At 42.5% G+C, this 15,694-nt stretch overlaps 1 protein-coding gene across 2 annotated transcripts in view; it reads right to left on the bottom strand.

Annotated features, from left to right (window-relative positions):
• cyfip1 (cytoplasmic FMR1 interacting protein 1) overlaps nucleotides 1–14,220 on the bottom strand; it is a 60,149-nt gene extending 45,929 nt beyond the window's left edge. Inside the window, exon 1 of one of the 2 annotated variants that reach the window (XM_060920163.1) lies at nucleotides 13,981–14,220. The gene's annotated coding sequence lies outside the window, so the exon portion shown is untranslated. The remainder of the gene's footprint in view (nucleotides 1–13,980) is intronic. The other variant, XM_060920162.1, reaches the window with a different exon arrangement.
• Between the last annotated feature and the right edge of the window lie 1,474 nt (nucleotides 14,221–15,694).

The raw sequence follows: 15,694 nt of genomic DNA, 5'->3' as shown, positions 1-15,694 counted from the left end.
AAAATATATTTTAAAAATACAGTCGTGAATTTCTCTGGGGTTTTCAGGCTGAGCTTCTCTCCTCGTATTCTCTTTAATCGCTCATTTCCTCGTTGCTCTTGAAGCATTTGCTTCTATTTATTAACGTTTTTCTTGATAGCAGGGAGACGGTCATGCCTTTTACCTATTTCTCTGTTTGAAGAAGCGAAAACACAAAAATTAACCATAATGAAGACAGATTAAGCTGCTCGCATGAAAGACGGTGTCCGTCTGACCCCAGCTGTAATTATCATGTGATGTGTGATGTCATGCACAAGGGGTCTGTAAACAGCACGCGTACCATACTACACCAGCGCAGGGATATAAAATAACTCGCAAAGCAGTAAACGAAACCGAGACTAAGAAAACAGCCAATACATAATGGAGAATACGTAGTGAAGGACGCTTTTAGGAACTGAAATAAAAGATCAAAGAGCCTAATTTTTGTGGCACTAGTTCGTAATATATGCTCATTCCAACTTGCCCGGTTGGGTGCGTCAGGGACATATCCCACTTACCCGAATGCATGTTTCACTTGCCCCGGGCAATCGGGCAGGGCTTAATGCCCTGTCAGTCAGGAACATTTTCTGAAATCTGGTGATTTGAGGTGGCTCTAAACCAATCTCCCAACAATTACAACTTTATTATTAAAGAACACCACGTCAAATTTTAACATTTACAGCTGCATTTAAGGTCGTGGAACATCTGCAAAACACCTATGTTGTGCTGTTAAAAGAATATAATCAACGACAGGGTGGCATGATGAAGAGGAGTCATTGTTACCACTGCGATGTTGATTATTTTCCTCTAACAGCACCATCTGAAGTGCTTTATTCCTCTTACACTTCTTAAGAAATGAAAATTGTTGAAGTGTCATACTTTTTATCCATTTCCAGTTACATTTAAATGTTCAAAAAAAAAAAAAAAAAAAAAGTTAGTTCCTGTTCTCGCTCGCGTTATAAGAGCTATAAGTCTCACCAGCGCTTCTTTTTTCCCCTTTCGTAACATTAACAGCACTAAAACTGGAGACTCCTTCCACAGATGTTAAAAACACGCTGTACACATCCCTGTGAATAAGCTGTTGCTCTAGAAACAATGATCAGTATTCCAACGAGCGCATTAATAGCCAAATAAACCTGCACTACGATCAGAGCTGCCGTTCTAGAGAATTAATCAGCACCTCCTGAGCTAAGCCTGGGTGGAGCTGACTGTTTCGCATCGCGTTACAGTAATCACCGGGTGTAGAGATCGTTATCATTCTTTTACCCTCAGGCAACACTCTGAAATCTCCAGCGCTGTCACACAGCTACACGGGCTTTTTCATTCACGACCGGCGTCCACCCCTGAAACTAACTCACTTCCTCGTTTGAGGCTAAGAATAGCTTTCAGACTGTACGACAAACCCAAAACATTTTAGAAAAAGGGTTGGGAGGCGGGATCAACATCACGCCTCATTGTGTGTAGAACCTCAATTTTTTTTTTTTTAATGCTATACAAGTCGCATGTTTCAGTGGACGCTGGAAGACATGAGTCATTGTGGGTGATTAATTCTGGAAACAGAGAGAGGAAAAAAACATCCATCAGAGTGAAAAAAGAAAAGGAAGCAGCTCTTCGGTTTTGTTCCTCAAAATAAAAACCACCTCGGCTCAAACTGTAACGAATGACACTCTCTCATGTAGAATGACAAATTTTTGAATAAAATACGTACAATTTAAATCAAATGTTTACGTCTGACAGTTATTTCCAAATCAAAGATGTTTCAGTGTCAAGAGTCTAATCTCACAACTTTAGGCTTTACTTTGCAGTTTAACTTCGGGGGGGGGGGAGCAAGAGAGAGAAAGAGTAAAAGAAAGCAAGCAAGAAAGAAAGAGAAACAGACAGAGCAAGAGAGGGGGAGAGGGAAGGAGAGAGAGAGAAAAAAGATAGAGCAAGATAGAGAAAAAGAGAGAGGGGAGAGGGAACGAGAGAAAGAAAGCAAGAGAAAGAGAGGGAGACAGAGGGAGCAAGAGAGAGCGAAAGAAAGAGAGAAAGACAGAGCAAGAGAGGGAGCAAAAGAAAGCAAGAGAGGGAGAGAGAGAGCGCAAGAGGGAGAAAGAGAGGGAGCAAGGGAGCAAGAGAGAAAGAGCGAGGGGGGAAAGAGAGCAAGAGAGAGAGCAAAAGAGAGAGACAGAGCAAGAGAAAGAAAGACAGAGCGAGAGAGAGAGAAAGAGGGGGAGAGAGAGAGAAAGAAAGGGAAACAAAGTGCAACTTTATTCATCACACACTTGTGGAATTCCTCTCTACATTTAACCCATCTGAAGCAGTGAACACACTCGTGCACACGCGCAATGAGCGCACGCACACCCCAGAGCAGTGGGCAGCCATGCTAACAGCGCCCGGGGAGCAGTCGGGAGTTCAGTGCCTCGCTCAAGGCCGTCCCATATTAACCTAACCGCGAGAAAGAGAGAAAGGGGGGAGAGAGAGAGAAAGCAAAAGAAAGTGAGAGAGAAAAAGAGAGAAAAAAAGGAAGTCTGGTAGCCAGCAGTAATCTGTCCAGTCTCTGCAGGCCGGGTCACGCAGGCCATGTCGCAGCAGATGCATTTTATTTTACTGCATGCATTCAATACAAACCTATTAAAGTGCAACGGGTGATTTATTTATTCCTGACCTGTACAAATAACCAAGACCATGATAAGAAGAAAAAAAAAACATGCCATTAATAAGATCTGTATACAATTACTGAGAAATCTCATTTGGAAAACAGACTTCTGGTCCGGAACGCTTGTTTGACAGGCGGAGCGTCCGAACACAAATCACTATGTAGACAGTATTCTACTCCACACGCCACTGCAGATCCTGGGGGCGGAGCTTCATGAACATGGTCACTCCTACTTACCCTTATAAAATAAAAAGGCTGATTTTACCTTTCAAGATTTTCCAGCAAAATGGTCAGATTCACGCCAGCATCAGGAAAATAGATTATAATAAAATATTACACCGTTTTTATTATTATTACAGCAACACTTTCATCCTGTCACTGACCGCGCATTTTTATGCGGACACACAAAATCCAAAGAAATAAACAAAAAGATATTAAAATCCATTTTAAATATTTAAAAGCAGGGGTTCTCAACCTTTTCTACTTTAAGCTCCACCTATTCATACTTGTACCGAGTCGAGGCCCGTTAAAACAGATCCCCAATTATTTTGGCTCATCTATTCTATTAGAATCTAATAATCTACTGTAAAGTGTAATAATGGGATGTGACATCACTCCCTGTTACAGAGAGAAGCCCAGGAATTAAAGATAAACAAACTGTTTAATTGTAGGCGCTGTATTTAAAACTGTACGGATGTGCCAGAAGCCAAACCCTGCATGCAGGTCATTCTCAGCCAAAAGGGATCCAAAAGTGGAGTCTGGTCCATTATAGGGGTGGGCAAAAATATCGATACGGCGATATATCGCGATACTTTGTCTTCTGATTCAATATCGATACTCAAAATTTGAATATCGATATTTTTTCAAATAATAAGTCATGTTTCAGATAGGTTGTAAATCCAGTAATTACGACTTCCGCACCTCTGCTCACTGCAAGGCACTCTTCGTCTTCTCTTTTTTCCCCCGGCGGTTGCAGTGAGGAAAAAATACAAGCAAGCATGGCTGTTAACGTAAACCTAGAGACGCCGCCGAACTTTAAGGCAGATGTTTGGAGGCACTTTGGATTCCAAAGGAAAGGAGGAAAAAAAAAAAAAAAACAGTGAGCTGGACAAAGAGTACGCACTTTGCAAAACCTGTTTTGCTCCAATTAGATATTCAGGTAACACAGCAAACTTGCGAACTTACTTAGCACGACACCACCCCGACATATTAGCTCAGCTGGAGCCACCGAAACCTGACCCGAAGCAAACTATACTGGACAGCGCCAAAGTCCTCCCGTCTACTTCAGTGATGTGTGACTTACTGTAACTGTGAACTTAATTTTGTAATTTAAGGCCAAAGGCAAGAAGCTGCACTTTATTTTGCATTTTCAGTTTTAGTGTGTGTGAGAGACACTGCATTTTATTTTGAGTATTTACTCTAAGTTCAGAAGAAACATGATTCACTGAGGTTTCAATTCAGTTTCAGTGTGTGGACACTGACCCACACTGCACTTTGTTTCAGGATTGTGTTCAGGGAGACACATACCCCTTTTCCACCAAATCAGTTCCAGGGTTGGTTCGGGGCCAGTGCTGGTGCTGGTTCACAACTCGTTCAACTTGCGAGCCAGCTGAGAACCAGTTTGCTTTTCCATCGCTCGCGGTGCTAAGCGGAGCCACGTCATTACGTCGCTGTATACGTCAGTTACGGCGCTACATTTACATAAACCTTGGCGCGAATATCAAAGCAAAAACAACACGGAAGCAGAAGCAGCAACAACAACAACAATAATAATAACAGATGACTTCGCGTTTGTACAGCTGCTGCTTCTCGCTGCTTAAAAATGGCGATCTTTCGCGGTCTTGTTATTGTTGTTGGTCTTAACAACTCCACCCCCCCGCTGACGTAAGCGGTTCTTTCCTTTGGCCCAGCAGAGAGTTGGTGCTAGCCTGGAACCGGTTTTTCTGGCCCCAGAGCCAGTTCTTTGTCAGTGGAAACAGAAAACCCGGTTCCAAACTAAGCACTGGCCCCGAACCAGCCCTGGAACTGCTTTGGTGGAAAAAGGGCATAAGATGCACACTGCACTTTTCAATGTGTTCCAGACAGTGTGTTGTTCCTGCAAATATGTTGTAACTTGCACTTGTATAGTTACAATAAAATGGCATGGATAATTTGAATTACATTGTTTTGGCTCAGTTTGTCCCATGAATTATCACTATCATCTGATGTACATACAACTCGGATTTTAAAATGCATAATGCATTTTACATTTTTCAGTGAACTATGTAGAATATCGCAATATATCGCAAAATTTTGATATTGCAATATCATATCGTGACTCAAGTATCGTGATGCATATCGTATCGTGAGGTCCTTGGCAATACCCACCCCAAGTCCATTAACACAAGAACTTATTGCCATGTTTGTGTTCAGCAAAACAAGCAAGTTATTAAAACCAAGAAGTGGATATAGAACCCACTCAATGGGATTACACGCTAACAAAGGAGGATTTTTTTTTTTCTACGAGTTGTAAAATTATCCATCCGTTGAGTTCCCCGACACCTCAAACTCCCTGGTGCTGCAGACATCGTTCTACATAGATGGAGACCTGGAAGAGCACGGAGGAGTGCGACTTTTCATATGTGGCTGGGCTGAAGATCTGGGGATCAGGACAGACGGTGGCAGACAGATCTCGGTGCAGGAACAGTGTTTATGAGCAGGCGTGATATTTAAGTAAAGTTTATTTTTATAGCGCTTTTAAAAATAGACAGACAGTCACAAAGCAGCTTTACAGAGGATTAAAGACTTCAAACATGAGCTAATTTTATCCCCAGTGACCAAGCCTGGAGCGACACGTTAATCAGAAAATCCCAAATTCACAATCTGCTGTTTACACGACCTGTACCAAATCCCGAAGAGTGTCACACTGGGAATAACGGTGGAATATTACTGTGTGTGAACATACTGAGTATTGTTCAATCACAGGTCTACCACCAGTGGATCTTCATCATATATGTGGTTTAATCTTAAACCACAGCCTTGTGTAAACACTCACCGGACACTTTAATAGGAACTTGTTCTTCGTTAGTGTGCTTGCAAAAGCACACTATTGTTCTTCTTAAGTTTTATTTTTATTATTATTATTCCGTTTCACCCGTTTTTTGGATCCACTACTGCTCCTAGGGCTTTCGAGATAGACACACCGCTCCATCGCTGAAACGTAGGGCCCGATCTGGAATGGCGTGCTTGTTAAAATGGTTGCACTATCCCTTGTCGTTCGTTCGGTATTCCCGTTTTTCGGCAAAATTCTGTGCCATTGAAATGAATGGGTAGAACTTTGGAGTGATGTCATAAGGAGCTCCTCCACTCTAGTATGCTAGCTGTTAGCATGTTAGCATGCTAGCTGTTCTGCTACAGCTCAGCAAGCACACTTTGCATTTTCTCTGCAGAAATGCAGTCTAGTTGGTTCTAAGATTCCTGTTCTTGGCTGCAGGACTGGAACCCAATGTGTTGTTCTGTTTTCTGTTGCATGCTGAGATGCTTTTCTGCTCACCACGGTTGTAAAGAGTGATTATATGAGTTATTATATCCTAAAAAAATTTTTTTAAAAAGCTCAAACCACCTTGAAGCTGTCCATTTTCCTCTGACCTCTTATCAACAAGGAGTGTTTTGTTTCCACCCACAGAACTGTTGTTCACTCGCTTGATGAAATGTTTTTTCGCACCATTCTGTGTAGAGACTGCTGTGTGAGAAAACCCCAGATCAGCAGTTTCTGAAATACTCAAAAAAAAAAGTCCATCTGGCTCAAACCAGCACCCATACCACAGTGAAAGAAAGTCACACTTCACTTTGAGATCACAGTTTCTCTCATTCTGATCTGTGAACATTCTGATCATTAACTGAAGCTCTTGATTTGTATCTGCAAGAGAACTGTGTTCCTAATAAAGTGGCCAGTGAGTGTGTAGACTGACTCTGTGACTGGAGCAGTAGTGAAAATGAAAGCAAGATGGCAGGAGTAAGACTGTGTACGCCCCTGACGCCGGAACATAAACATCCTTAAACATCACCAAAGACACAAATAACAAACACCAAACTCTAACTCCACTGAAATCAGTTCAATCTGAATTTCCGCTGGGCGTCACACCAGATCAGACGCTTCTCGCAGGCTGTTTACACTGAAAAAAAACACACACACTTCGAAACAATTTCCTCCAGTTTGCAGAATTTTCACACATCTCTCCCACACGTGCATCGAGCTCTTTAACACACACTCCGATGCAACACGTTCATGAGCAGAGACACCAACACGGTCACAGCTCTGTGGCTTCGTACATTTCCGGTTTGGTCTCCATGGATTTAACACCAAACATATTTAAAACATTTCCTGAAGAGGGAGTGGAGCTAAAAGAAAATACTCACCAGAAAAAAAAAAAAAAAGCGCGCGCACACACACAGCTCTCAGGCCTACAGTGATGAAGGTCTTATTTTAGGCCACCTATTTTTAATCTTTAGGTTCACAGATTTTTTCAACATATTTTTAATGATGTCGGTCGAAATAAAAAAAAGTGTCCTTGGCCAATTTTTTTTTTTGCATGGCAAAATTTCAATATCGGATTAAGATGATAAAATAATTTAAATTCAAGAGACACACTTTATACACACACACACACATATATATATATAAAATGTGTGTGTGTGTTCTTGTGTATAAGTTTATAACACGGACAAGCATTCCAGTACTTACTTCTCTGAAGGTATGTGGTCATATGACCGTTGAGCTCTCATGAGCACATCGAAGGCTGATACGTTCGTGCTACTTGATTCGATAGGACTCTCTGCGGCACCGTCCTCTTCTAATTCCACAGTCAGATACTTGCAGCCAAAATCGCGAACTAACGTTATGGCAGGCATATTCGGCATCGTGCTCGTTACATCACCTTGTTTCTGAGAACCAAAGATCGTTTTGATCTTTTCATTGTTTACTTTCAATGCTTGAGAGACGAAATCGCCCACGTTTTGGTTAGTGAGACAGTGAAAAGACTTTTTTTTTACCACACTTTATGCTGACGTACAGTTAAGGCGATAGCTCGGAATCCATGCTGTCAGCGTCAGCCATGGTCAGCACGAGGTTGACACGGTCGTAAATACCACAAAAACATTCAAGTGAATACTCAATGTCGTAAATAGTTTCGTTTTCGGACTCGGCTGAAGTGGATATATGCAACACACACTGTCGTTTGTATTTGCGATTCTAATACTTTTTACTTAAAGAAATATGACCTAGTACCAGGGATAGAGATCTTGCAGTCACGTGACTGGAAAGTACACAACCGCCATCTTGTCGGAAAAAACACCGCTGAATACTGCTGCACTCGTGTACAGAATGGATCAATTTCAACCGACGGACTACACGACTCATTTTTCTAATGAACAGAATACTAGATACATGTCTAAAATAAACGATCTACAGATTTGTGACCCTTATGGCTTACCGGACAGAGTTTTCACGACCGGATTTTGAACTGCCAGCGGAATACCCGGACGTGTATAATTACCTCATTAACTTTCCTTCGCTGTTCAGTGGTGAAGCACTGTGTGCTTATAAATCTCTGGACAGTTATCTTTACAGAAATTCAGGATTTGTCAGCGACTCAGATGTGGCATCTTGTAAACAAGAATCCTCATTGGATGGGTAAGTCACTTAAGTATTGAGTATAGCACTGACCAGCCGATTATAGAATAGAATAAGGTAATTCCAGCTGTAATTCCAAATCGTCCGTCTTGTTTACATGGATCTGGCGTTGGAGAGGTAGAGGCTTGGCAGTGGAGATTTGAGTGGTTGTTTTCTGAGCTTAGTCAACAGGCCGGCTCTGCAGCCTCGCTTTTGCTTCTGCTCCCGGCGCCGCCTCCTTCGCTTTGCTTCCGATAACAATCCACGGAGACCCCGCTGGTCTCGCTATCTCGTCCGGAATGTTTTTTTTTTTCTTCTCGTCCGGAATGTTGTGCATGCGATGGAAATCGCTACAAACTGTCATTTTCTGCTGGAAACCAATGTCCAGTAAGTCCATACGGTTGTAGTGGATATTGAAGTCCGGTACAGACGAACAACACACAAAAATACACACAAAAAACATAAAAAACGTGCACAGGTAGGGAGAGCTTGTAGCCGCAGCCGTTGTAGTAGAATTGTATATAGTAGGGTTTTCCAGAAGAAAAGGTAGAAGTAAAAGCAGAAGTAGAACCAGAAGTAGAAGGCGGAATATGGCGTTTGACCGACACGATGGCGTCTGTCACAATCTGGATCGGCTGTGACGTCACATGCAAGTGCTCCATACAGTGCTGTTACAAGAAAAATGTGACTTTTTTTTTTTACATTTCTTTTTGTACATTTCGGCGGTTAAAATAAAAATAAAAAATACGTACAGACTTTTTATTTTTCTAGCGGTAGCATTTAACTGCCGTCAGCGGATCCGTGATCCGAAAAATCTAAAATGAGTCACCTTATAGACGGGAGTATTTTTGTGGACTGCATACAAAAATCGTTACACTCTGGGTTTGTGCAACATCTCAAAAACAAACAAGCCCTGATTACATGATGTTTAGCGACTTCATGTCAAAGTGTGTTGAAATCTAATCTTGTCTCATAAGTCGCCTGGGACGCAAAAGTGACCGAGTTCAACACGAACGCCCTGAATACTGCAAACGATCAAATAAAGCGTCCTCATCGTCCAATCACATCACAGCAAACACAGACACTTCCTGTTTCTTAGAACTTTTTTTAAACAGATATAGTCATGTGAAATGTGTCGAGCTCATTTTGAGAAGCGCGTATTCGCACCTCTTGGTGCGAAAAAGAGTCCGAATCGGACCAAAACACGTACTTTGATTCGGAATTGAATGAATAAATGACAAAGTAAATGAAGTTGAATAAAGTTAAAGAGCTGAAAGAGTCATCCTCAGTCAAAAAAAAAGGGGGGAAGCAAACAAAGAAGCTCTCTCATCAAAACATAACAAAAATCACCTGATTACACAGAACATGGAGACATGAGGAAATATTCATGTTGTGTATCAAATCCCGTTTATTTTCACACTATTTTTCTTCCCCACTTTAAAACTTCTGAATGCATCTTTTTAAACTGCTGCTGGTGTCGGGGCGGAGTCACACACTCGGATTAAAGCGCTATTCGGCCTCTTCCATACACGAGTGAACAGACGTATACGACTGGCCGGTGTCGCTGTAACTTACAGAGGAAACTCCACACACACACACAAGCCACCTTTCTGCCCTCCCCCATTCCTCCTTCCTTGAGAGTATGGCCAATTTTATTCTCTCGGACTCCTCTCAGGCGCTCGGATCACTTTCTAACGAACCGTATCAGAAAGAGAAAAGGAAAAAAAAAACCAACACACTACGGTTTGACGCAAACGTCCTGAATCTGCATCCATACGACACTTTTCCCCCCTCCCCTCTGCTTGCTTGTTCTCATAATCCTCCGAACAAAATCATCTGGAATAAATCGCGACCACGTCAACAGGTTAACAATCAGGCTACAAAATACACCACGAAAGAATTCCTGCTACCTAAAACTGGAAAAACGTTACGCGATATTGAAAGGACGGAAATATTTACGGACACAATCCAAAATAAATCTTGGAGGTTACAGCTAATGACTAGTCTGGCTAACGCGACTTCAAAGCTCTCCGAGCAATTGGTCTGGCCAAGATATTAAGCCCAACTGTTTCCCAGAGCGCGTGGTTGACCCGCCTCCCTGAAATGCCTCAGTTTGCTACTGGTCAAAGCCAGAAAAGGCTGTGACGAAGCTTAAACCAATCACATCACTCTTTCCTCTGACGTATGTGACGCGACGCGGCTAACTGGTAGATTAAACTCTTACCGAAGCCGGTCGGGAGCAAGGCGAAAACATCCTTCCTTTCAATAAATACCTCCAGGGCTGCTCTTTGCTCCGTTTTCAATGAGAACTTCCCGTTGAATGCTTTCAATACAGCATCTACCGCTGTGTTAAAGGCTTGCCGCTGCTCCATGTTCGTGATGTGAATGAAGCGCTTCTGGCATAGATTCTGTAAACAATCTATGGCTTCCGGTCGCAGTTCTACTACGTCACTGCCTTGAACACGCCTCTACCCAGGGCCGTTGGAGATGCTCAAAGTTGACTGGTTCCCGATTTTTTGGGAGCTTGGAAGAGCTGTAGATAGCTTGCCTGGCCAGACTAAGCTCGCAACAGGCCCTCGTGTTGCGTCACGCTTAGGATGGGCGGGCCCAGGCTAGCTAATGACATCACTTTTACAGTTTCAAGTCAAAATGATGAGGAAAAACTGCCACGTTTGAGTCTCGTGGACTCAACTCCGTTGATTCACTACGAATTCTAAGATGATTCTTTGAACCAACAATCTTTGACACATTGATACGGCTACCATTTGCCAAATTTCACCACACTTTACGCCAAAGCTGTGACAAATCCTGGATTCTGATTGGTCCAAAGGTGTCGAAAGCAATTGCTTGAAGACTGTTTCCATAGCAACATATCATTAAACAGGGATGTATAGACCTCTTGCAGTCACGTGACCGAATCCCGGCTGGAATGTAAACAGCTGCCATCTTGTCGGTCAACAACACAGCTGAATATTGTTGCACTCGTGTACAAAATGGATCAATTTCAACCGACGGACTACACGGCTCATTTTTCTAATGAACAGATAACTAGATATATGTCTAAAATAAACGACCTACAAATTAGTGACCCTTATCGATTACCGGACGTAGTTTTCACGACCGTGTCAGTGGATATTGAACTGCCAGAGGTGGAATACCCAGATGTGTATAATTACCTCATTAACTTTCCCTCGCTGTTCAGTGGTGAAGCACTGCATGCTTATAAATCTCTGGACAGTTATCTTTACAGAAATTCAGGATTTGTCAGCCCCCCTCAGATGTGGCATCTTGTAAACAAGAAAATAACAATCCTCATTGGACGGGTAAGTCACTTAAGTATTGAGTACTAGTACTGATACCACATGGATATACTGGAATAAATACATGGCGAACCTGAGATGAAATGGTCACTGCACAGGCGCCAGTGATCGTTCTTTCCAGTCGGTACCCATGCCTTGTTGTTGTTTGGATCGACCCGGCTGATAGCAGCAATCCATTTTGCACGCCTGTCAGGGTCCTGTGGCAGCCTATGAAACTTTCTTTCCGATTTCTGACCTCTCCTGTTGTGGCATTTATATGCCATACAACTCTCCGGCATTGCGGCACGGTAATATTTGCAGATTTGGGCGAAAAACAACGAAAGTCAGTGTCGGTAAATTGCAATGGCGGAAATATGGCGTTTGACCGACAAGATGGCGTCTGTTTACAATCTGGATCAGCTGTGACGTCACATATGGGACTATATGGTAGGCATGGTGCTTTATAAATACCATAACATGGTTAATATGGTGACACTGTCTTTAAGTAAGGAGCCGTTTGTGTAACGTTTATCGACACGTCAGTGTCGGAGATGTAACGAAGTCTTTAGGATGGACGAGTTTTATCTCGTGAGAGAGAATAAATCCACACTGGTGAAGGAACGACTGTTTACAGCTGCTATAGAGATCTTGCAGTCACGTGACCGGAAAGTACACAACCGCCATCTTGTCGGTCAAAAACACTGCTGAATACTGCTGCACTCGTGTACAGAATGGATCAATTTCAACCGACGGACTACACTGCTCATTTTTCTAATGAACAGATAACTAGATATATGTCTAAAATAAACGATCTACAGATTTGTGACCCTTATGGCTTACCGGACGGAGTTTTCACGACCGGATTTTGAACTGTCAGCGGAATACCCGGACGTGTATAATTACCTCAATAACTTTCCCTCGCTGTTCAGTGGTGAAGCACTGCGTGCCTATAAATCTCTGGACAGTTATCTTTACAGAAATTCAGGATTTGTCAGCGACTCAGATGTGGCATCTTGTAAACAAGAATCCTCATTGGATGGGTAAGTCACTTAAGTATTGAGTATAGCACTGACCAGCCGATTATAGAATAGAATAAGGTAATTCCAGTTGTAATTCCAAATCGTCCGTCTTGTTTACATGGATCTGGCGTTGGAGAGGTAGAGGCTTGGCAGTGGAGATTTGAGTAGTTGTTTTCTGAGCTTAGTCAACAGGCCGGCTCTGCCTGCAGCCTCGCTTTTGCTTCTGCTCCCGGCGCCGCTTCCTTCGCTTTGCTTCCGATAACAATCCACAGAGACCCCGCTGGTCTCGCTATCTCGTCCGGAATGTTTTTTTTTTCTCGTCCGGAATGTTGTGCATGCGATGGAAATCGCTACAAACTGTCATTTTCTGCTGGAAACCAATGTCCAGTAAGTCCATACGGTTGTAGTGGATATTGAAGTCCGGTACAGACGAACAACAAGCAAAAATACACACAAAAAACATAAAAAACGTGCACAGGTAGGGAGAGCTTGTAGCCGCAGCCGTTGTAGTAGAATTGTATATAGTAGGGTTTTCCAGAAGAAAAGGTAGAAGTAAAAGTAGAAGGCGGAATATGGCGTTTGACCGACAAGATGGCGTCTGTCACAATCTGGATCGGCTGTGACGTCACATGCAAGTGCTCCATAACGCAAGTGAGAACACAAACTCTTGCTGAGGTACAAGAGGAATAAAACACTCCAGCTTTTGGAGGAAAATAATCTACACTTTACAAATAATTATTGTATGTTTTTCATTTCTTTCAAAGATTTTTATTTGATTTCTGATTAATAATTCTGACCAGCAGCTCATCCTAAAGAGCAAAATCCAGTTTAGGAAGTCCAGGAATTACTTTTTGTTTTGTTTTTCTAAACTCTGGATTTGTTTGACACTGATTTGTGAAGTTTTGACTGAAATCTATGTTGTTTATTCAGAACTTTACCTCAGAAAATAAGCAAACCACCTCAGAAACTGAGTATTTTTCTAATTATAGTGCTTTAAAAGCAGTTTGTGGTTAGTAAACACACACATGGGACATAAAATGATCCTAAAACATACTTTTAATAAAGTTAACAGTAGAAAAAAAAGCTGTTTTTCTGTATTTTAGCTTAAAAGCAGTGTGGAATTTGTGGATTTCCTCACAGAGGCCTAGCATTAGCTCTGAGCTCCACAAACACACACACAAAAGTGTTTTAAACTCAAATACTGTCCTTTTTATCACCAGAAACATGAAATTAGACGTCTTTCTGACTCAAAACTCGAAAAAAGAAGAAAGTTTTGCTAAAGACAAAAGACAACACACCCAAAGTCGAGCTAGCAAAACTTTTTTAGCTGCTAAAACAAGTGTGATAATCACATACCCACCCTGAAAAATTCCCAGGGAAGCAGCGATCAGGTCCCGGTGATTAAATCTCCATTTGCCGAAGTCACAGCGAAGACAGAAGGCTTGACTGGAGTTAATATTATCCCCTGTGGCCTCGGTGTTTTATTTACAATAAAACTTTGCTGTAAAACGCGATGAAATCCTGCCTTTCCGCCTCTGCAGTAACGCGCAGGCAGGCAGGCGGCGGCCGGGAGGAGTTCCCGTTTCTCTACAGGAAAACCAACAGGAAACTCCGCCGACACTTCACACCGCGGCCACCAGAGGGCGCCATTTCACACTTCTTGGGATTTTATTTTTTAATATGTCATGGATTTCACTCAAAATTTCAACCCATTTTTAAACTTTGAAAGCAGGTAAAAACAAAACACCAATTATTAATGCTATTTCATTCTTCTTAAATATTTAATCCCAACAATAACATCATGGAGAAGTTGATGGCTTTGCAAAGAGAAATGGATCATTTTGGTGGCCAGAATGGACAAGCGGGTTAAGTGAAAAAGGACACGTCTACCCATCTTAAATCTAAACAAATTCCAATCTTATCTTGGCTCTCCCAGCCAGCACTGCCTTCAAGGCCGTCGCTGTAGAAACGTGATTCTCCCCCTGGAGTTCACTGCAGTGAGACTCTGTGTGTGTGTGTGTGTGTGTGTGCGCGTGCTTTTTTTTGTCCTATACTTTCTTTCCGTCTGTACTATGAAAGCTAAGTTGAACCGGAGTCAAATTCCTCGTGTGTGTAACATACCTGGCAATAAAGTGCTTCTGATTCTGAAAAAGATTCTCATCAAATTCGAATTCTATTCCATGGCTTGAATGTGTGCAAGAGTTCACATCCATCCATTATCTCTAGCCGCTTTATCCTGTCCTACAGAGTCACAGGCAAGCTGGAGCCTATCCCAGCTGACTACGGGCGAAAGGCTGGGTACACCCTGGACAAGTCGCCAGGCCATCACAGGGCTGACACATAGACACAGACAACCATTCACACTCACATTCACACCTACGGTCAATTTAGAGTCACCAGTTAACCTAACCTGCATGTCTTTGGACTGTGGGGGAAACCGGAGCACCCGGAGGAAACCCACGCGGACAAGGGGAGAACATACAAACTCCGCACAGAAAGGCCCTCGCCGGCCACAGGGCTCGAACCCAGACCTTCTTGCTGTGAGGCGACAGCGCTAACCACTACACCACCGTGCCACCCTAGAGTTCACATGAAACTGTATATGTATGTATTTGTATTCATGTATGTGCAATGCATCTCTGTATGCCCACTTGTTTATCTTTTTTTTCTGTTACTTAACTGTGCCACTCCATACATTTATGTACTGGCCTGCTGTTTCTGACATACTGTACTCCTGTCTGCTGTCTGTTGTCATGGTTGTTGTTTTTTACGTTCATGAACTGCTTGAACTGAATTGCCCCCTTGGGGACTAACAAAGTTGTCTGAATCTGATAACTTTCTTTCATCTCAGAAATATTGCGAAGATAAGAAATTTAATGTCACTACATGACGCGGAAAAACTAGTTCATGCTTTCATTCCCTCCAGGTTGGATTATTGTAATGCCTTACTGTCTGGATGTTCCAATAAGTGCATAAACAAGCTCCAGTTAGTTCAAAATGCAGCAGCAAGAGTCCTTACTAGAACTAGAAAATATGACCCCATCACCCCTGTCTTATCCACACTGCATTG

The sequence above is a fragment of the Neoarius graeffei genome, chromosome 4 (genome assembly GCF_027579695.1).
Source record: "Neoarius graeffei isolate fNeoGra1 chromosome 4, fNeoGra1.pri, whole genome shotgun sequence".
Lineage (NCBI taxonomy): Eukaryota > Metazoa > Chordata > Actinopteri > Siluriformes > Ariidae > Neoarius > Neoarius graeffei.
This window is presented reverse-complemented; position numbering and strand designations above follow the sequence as displayed.